The sequence below is a fragment of the Carlito syrichta genome, unplaced genomic scaffold (genome assembly GCF_000164805.1).
Source record: "Carlito syrichta isolate Samal-C Ts95f unplaced genomic scaffold, Tarsius_syrichta-2.0.1 Scaffold185760, whole genome shotgun sequence".
Lineage (NCBI taxonomy): Eukaryota > Metazoa > Chordata > Mammalia > Primates > Tarsiidae > Carlito > Carlito syrichta.
The window spans coordinates 15,102-21,747 of NW_007129856.1; the positions used below are offsets into that span (position 1 = coordinate 15,102).

The window sequence follows — 6,646 nt, forward strand, 5'->3', positions numbered from 1 at the left end:
CCTATTCCCTTCCCCGCCCTGTGCCAAGGGGGCCAGGGCCACACAGGAGGTCTGAGCCTGCACAGCAGGAGCCAGCCCTGGACAGGCATGCACTCAACACCGTCGGTCAGTGACTTCTGTGGAGCCTGTTGGGGTGCAGCTGGGGCTAGAGTCTTCCCTCCTGACCTTTAGCATGGCGTGGCAGTTGTCCACTCCCCATCAGGGTCCCACAACCTTCATCTTCAGGATCACTGAAGCCATCTTCAGAACAGCAAATATAGAGAGCCTGACCCCCACTTCCACAGCTAGGTGATTTGTACGGTCACATTCAGTAAGTGGTGCTGGGTCGACCAGAAAGCCACATGGGAAGACCTCACACTATACACAAGAGAGTCACAGATGGATTGTACACCTGACTACAAAAGGTACATTACTAAGCCTTCTAGAAAAAAACAGGAAACACCTTCAGAGCCTTGGGTAGACAAAGATTTCTTAAATAGAAAAAAAACATGCACCATAAAGAAAAAAGATTGATGAGTTGAACATCATTAAAGTTAAGAGCTTCTGTTCTGTTTATTAAAGATTTAAAGGCAAGCCAGTAGAAGACTTATATCCATAATATCTAAAGAGTCCCTACAAATCAGTACAGAAGCTACACTCAGCTCAGAAATGGGATGCTGACTTGCACAGACACTCAACACAAGAGGATCAAACAAAAGGATCTCAATATCCTTAGTCACCAGGGAAATGAAAATTCCCTGACTACATACCGACTGGAGTGGCAAACATTTAAGACTGACAACCCCACTGGCCGGGATCCAGAATGCGAGCACTTTAGAAAACTGCCGGGCAGCTCTACCAACGTGAACCCTACACCGACCCAGCGAGTCCTTTCCTAGGCATATGCCCACAGAAGTGAGAGTGGAAGGTCACCAAAGGGCAGCAGGTGTGGGATGTTCACTGTAGGCCGGGCATGGTGGCTCACGCCTGTAGTGCCAGCACTCTGGGAGGCTGAGGCAGGAGGATTGCTTGAGGCCAGGAGTTTCAGGCTGCAGGTTTGCGACCCACCTGGGCAACTTGGTGAGACCTCATCCCTACAATAAATCCAAAAATTAGCCGGGTGTAGTTCCAGCTACTTGGAAGGCTGAGGCAGAAGGATCGCTGGAGCCCAGCAGGGTGAGCCCAGCCACTGCACTCCAGTCTGGGCGACAGAGTGAGACTCCAACTCAAAAAAATAAAAGAAAAAATTTTCCGGTTATACTGAGAAAGCCACGTTGGTGGGGCAGTGGCTACTGCAGTGGGCCGCATACCTCAGACGATGCCCAGCCCCGGTGGCACATGCTCCACTTCATGCAGCCTCCTGCTTCGGCTCCTTAATGTCACTTGTGTACCTCAGAGACAGGTTTTCCTGTTCTGCCTCATTTTAAAATGGCTGCTAGTATCCTCTCGTGACCCCAAAGGCAGTGCCTCCCCAGCCAGGTGAGCCACAGGGCATCACTTTCATAACTGGTGTTCACGTTTTTTCCACATGTATGGCAACCAAGATGCCCGAAACAACCACGTCCCCCTCCTTTTATCAGCCTGTGCCTGACACAGCTTGACACAGAATTGTCCCTTGGGGACCTGGGGGAGACCGTTGACTACAACTTGGCCCTGAAACACCACCCTGCCCACACAGCACATGCCTGGAATTCAGTGGTGACAGCAGCATCCTTTGGGCCTCATCATGCCCCTCTCGAAGTGGTTCTTCTCCAAGGGCAGAGTCTCCTGGAAAGGCAGCCTCTGAGAGGGAGCATTGAATCTTGCTTCTGCCCCAATGAGTGGGTAAGTAGCTTGGGGCAGCAGGGCTCTGTTGGTTAGCCTCGCCATTCTTAAACTTGTCCTGTGGTCGACGGGAACCCTGACTGGCTCTGTGCCCTGGACAGCCTTCCTTGGAGGTTTCAGGAAGTGATACTCTTCACAAGTGGCCTCCAGAGAGAGCAACTACCCTCAGCTGTGTCAGTGAGTGGGCCATCCGAGTCCTCTCTTCTGGAGGACCTGGTGTGGGACAGGTCTGGAGACAGGACCCGGCTCCGAATGGCACCATCTCTTGAGAGCTCCTGGGGCAAGAGCTGAGCATGGTGCGCTGGGCTTGAGGAATCAAGTGAGGATGAGGATGGCTGAAATCCACCGCCACAATCCTAGTCATCCAGAGGGCAGACCAGGGGCGCAGCGAGGGGCAGGGGGCGAGGGCTGCATGGAGAGGAGGATGGGACTCTTGCTTTGCCAGGCCCCTGGTCTGGTGGAGACTCGTGGTGGGTCCTCCCTGTGACACATGCCTTCAATTGTGCCACAGCTCCAGGTCACCATGGCAGGAGCAGCCCCAGGCTTTCGGATGGAACCAGCGACCTGACCTGTCATCCTCTGCACCTGCCACTTACATGACCTCTCTGAGAGTTCAGAGACTTTTCTGCCTGGCCTTGGGCTTGCCCACATGGCTGGTCTGGGCCGCGGGCATGAGGCCGAGTCCAACGTGAGCCTGTTCGAGCCCAGGCATGCAGAGGCCACACATGACTCTGTGGGCCTCCGTCCCGCCATGAGGGCTTCTTGGGTGGCGGCTGCCTCTCAGTCTGAGCTCAGGGGCAGCTCACGGGGCTGGAGCCACTGCCATCTGCACACCTGGGGGAAGCAGCCCCTGTCAGTGCAGCCCTGATACCAGCAAACTGGCCAACCTGTGGCCAAGGCCCTCTGTTCCAGTCCACCAGGTTTGGGAACAGCCAGCTACCAGCCGTCGAGTGGGGGCTCGCGCCACGCACCCCGCTCCTGAGACAGATGCAGCTCAGGCGTGTCACTTATTATGGCCTTGTCGCCAAGAGGTCCCTCCTGCCATCCCCAGGTCAGTCTTCACTTCCTCCAGCCTCAAGCCCAAACTCTCCACGGAGTGGTACCAAAGCCCCCACCGGTCCAGCACAGAAGCCTCCACTCCAGCCCCAGACTTTGGGGCTGGGCCTCTCCTTCAGGGGGTCTCCGTGCTGCAGGCCGCTCCCCGGGCGAGAGGCCCTGCCTCCAGTGGCAGGGTTCCCTCTTTGGGGAGTCCAAGGTGTGGATCTCATCTGACTGCCTGTCCCCAGCCAGGAGCTGAGGTCCCGGCACTGGCCTTCCTGGCACTGCCCTGTGATGCCTCCTAGCCCTGCCAACTTCCAGACTTGAAGACCCGAGAACCTCTGCCTCCTCCCTGCCCTCTCTGCTGTACCGCAGTAGTTCACGAGCATAAAAAGCCTTGTTAAGGCCTAGCATGATCACTCATTCCTATAATTCTGGCACTTTGGGAGGCCAAGGCAGGAGGATCACTTGAAGCTGGGAGTTTGAGACCAGCCCGGGCAACATAGCAAGACCTCATCTCTACAGAAAATTTAAAAATTAGCTGGGCATGGTGGTGCGTACCTGTCTTCCCAGCTACTTGGGAGGCTGAGGCAGGAGGATCATTTGAGCCCAGGAGGTGGAGGCTGCAGTGAGCTATGATTGCACCGCTGCACTCCTGCCTGAGTGACAGAGCAAGATGCTGTCTCCTTAAAAAAGAGAAAAAAAAAACTTGTTAAAATAGGTCCCTCTGGCCTGAAAGATAGACTTTGGGGGCAGTTTGGGAGCCCTGAGGAAAAACCACGTAAACAAAAATCCCGTGATGTTTGAGGCAAGAGAGCCCGAGACAGTATCTTCTGAAATCGCATTTCCTGTGGACACCTTTCTCTGGATACCCTTTTTGTTTTTCTTCGAGTCAGAGTCTCCTTCTGTCACCTAGGCAGGAGTGTAGTGGCACACTCACAGCCGCCACAGCCTCAACCCGCTGGGCTCAGGTGATCCTTGCACCTCAGCCTTCCCAGTAGCTGGAATTACAGGTATGCGCCACCACATCTCACTAATTTTTAAAAATTTATTGTAGAGATGAGATCTCACCAAGTTGTCCAGGCTGGTCTTGAACCCCTGTGAGCGCAGGCAATCCTCTTGTCTTGGCTTCCCAAAGTGCTGGGATTACAGGTGTGAGCCACTGTACCCAGCTTCTCTGGATGCCCTTTTCAATGGGAGTATGTTTTCTCCAATACTGTATGGCCTGCAGACCACTGAGCTTTCATTCCAGTGGGAACATTCCAGAACAAACTATGGGCCAACCCTAGGCATTTCTCCAGTCACCTTAGGGAATACATGTCATGGCTGCCCGGCTAGATGGCACCTCTCCAGGTCTCTGACTTGGCAAGGTCTCCACCATGTTCTTACCTCGCTGACTCCCCTTCTTCTATAAAGCCTTGGATACCCCAAGTCTACCAGAGATGGGGTGGGGCTCCCCCAGGTATGATGGGGCTGCCTCATCACACCTGAGTGTGGAGTATGCCCTTGACACCATCCCCATCCTGTCTACACAGGGGCCAGCCCGAGGCCCACGCTGAGGAAGCAACCTGCGACAAACGGCTGCTGCTGCCGCCACCAAGGTCACCATTCAGCCTCATGCTCTAAATGCTCTGCATTGGTGTGCTTGCTGATGTCAGCACAGGGAGCCACTCGCCTTCCTTCTCAGCAAGGGACTCTGGGAGGCCACTGTGGGCAGCTGAGAACAGGCGTCTCTGCCCAGCATCAGCCAAGGACCTGCAGGTGACTCACGACAGGTGTCTACTGTACCCAGAACCCTCGCCCCAGACACGCTGAGTCCCACCGCTCAGCCCGGGGACTCTGCAGTCCTTCCACGGGGGCACCACTCGTCACCCCCACCGCTGAACTGCCAGCACTCGCTTGTGGCTAGCTGGAGAGATGACCAATCCTTGTTCATTTTGATTCTGTTACTCATGAACAGATGTAACTTTCACCAACCCACCGAGTGTGACTTAATGGCTTTTTCTTTGAAGATGGTTGGAGGAGCAGCCGGGGTGTCTTCTGGAGCTTGTATTTGTGTGGACCTGCCTGCACACAGCCAGAAGGCGGCTTGGTGTCCTCAGGGCTGGAAGGAGCCGGGCAGCACATGCCTGACCCTTGGGGGCTGGGGAAGTGGGGCACATGTGTGAATGGAGCGAAAGGCCCCCAGTACGGTTTCTGAGATGAGGCCAAGGAGGGCAGCATGGGAAATGACTGCTCTCATGGTCATCCTTACCCCATCCCCACACCTGCCACTGCCAAGGGCTGGGACTTCTACAGAGAAAAGCAACAAATGAAAAGACCCAGTGTGAACTGTCCACTGCCCGAGGCAGGCCACACATTCATGCATGAGCTTGAGGGCTTGGGGAAAGGCAGGACTTGGCCCATGATACAGGCAGCCCAGAGCCCTGGGAGAGGGCCCCGTGGGCAGGAGGCCAAGTGCTGGGACTGGTCCCTGGTGACCAAGGGAGAGGGGTCTTAGAGCCCCATATCCAGGGACAGTGTTGCCAGGTTTCCAATGCTGCTTGAACTGGGAGCGACAAGGGTCCTGAATCCTTGGCCCGTGGCCCATGGGTGGTGGCTGCCAGGGAGGACGGGTCAGCTTTGCTTTCCTGTCCTGCGGTCCTTGTTATCTGTTTATACACATTTCACTATTTACATTTTAATCTCTTATCACATGGCTAGGACTGCGTATAAAAATAGATACTTTAATAGAAAAATCATTATTTCCCAAGCAACTCCAGCCTGTGTGAGCAGCCGGGGTGTGGGTAGCTACACAGCCTCCTACCCTTGGGGCCCCTCCGTCTCCTCCTCGACCTCCACCGACTCCTCCGGTGCCGTCCTCTCCGTCGGGGCTTCCCTGCTGTCCCTGGGTGGGAAGGACAGGCTGAGGCTTGTCCTGCTGAAGGGAGCAGCTCGGCCTGCCCAACCTCCTCGTCCAGGTCCAGTCGCTTACCCAGCTTCCCGGCTGAAGATCTCATCCTCCTCGTCGGAATCCTCCTCATGTTTGTGAAGATTCTAGGCAATGTTTTTGTGGGAGGTTTAGAGAGGTCTGTGCATGTCCCTGAGCTAGAGCGGCCACCTCAGCCAGAAGCTGCCCTTATGGAAGAGAGGGGCAGGAAGAAGAGGGACACCACGCTCCCACCTCCCCATGCCTGCCCTCACGGTCTTACCTTCTGCTCCCTCGACAGGCACTTCCTGCGCCGCAGAAACCCAAAGAAGCCCCTGGGGAGACATGCAGTGTGTTAGTGACTCCTGCCATCTCCCATGCCGCTCGCAACGTCGGCCCGGGTCTCGTGAGGACTGGGTGTGCACCTTGGCCCATAGTCACAGGGAGGAACCCCCACCCCCCAGGGCCAGGCTTGAACTGCGGGCAGGACTCCCGGAAGCCCTCCATGTGTCAGAGGGCCCCACAGTGTCTTGGAGTCTCTGATGGCTCAGCAAGGTGCAGAGGCGGAATTTTCAGCCCCACTCAACCCGTGGCCATGGCCCTCATGCAGTGAGCACACTGCACAACCAGGCCGGGCGGAAGCATGGCACACCCTCAGGGGCAATGTCTACCTGTCTCCTCAGACACGGTCTCACACAGCAGGAGCCGGGTGGGTCCTCTATTACCCGGATGCTCTACCCTCTGAGCCAAGTCACACTGAGCAAATGCTCTACCCTCTGAGGCAGGTCACACTGAGCTAGCAAAGCTGCCCACCTCCCAGATTCCACCACTGCAGGCGTCCCTGGGCGTGAGTGAGCTGTGGAGCCAGTTTAAAGGAGTTGAATCTGAGCAGAATAG

General features: G+C 55.8%; 1 pseudogene; it reads right to left on the minus strand.

Moving 5' to 3' along the window:
* The window catches only part of LOC103252962, a 16,409-nt pseudogene that overhangs the window by 9,310 nt on the left and 453 nt on the right, over nt 1–6,646 (minus strand).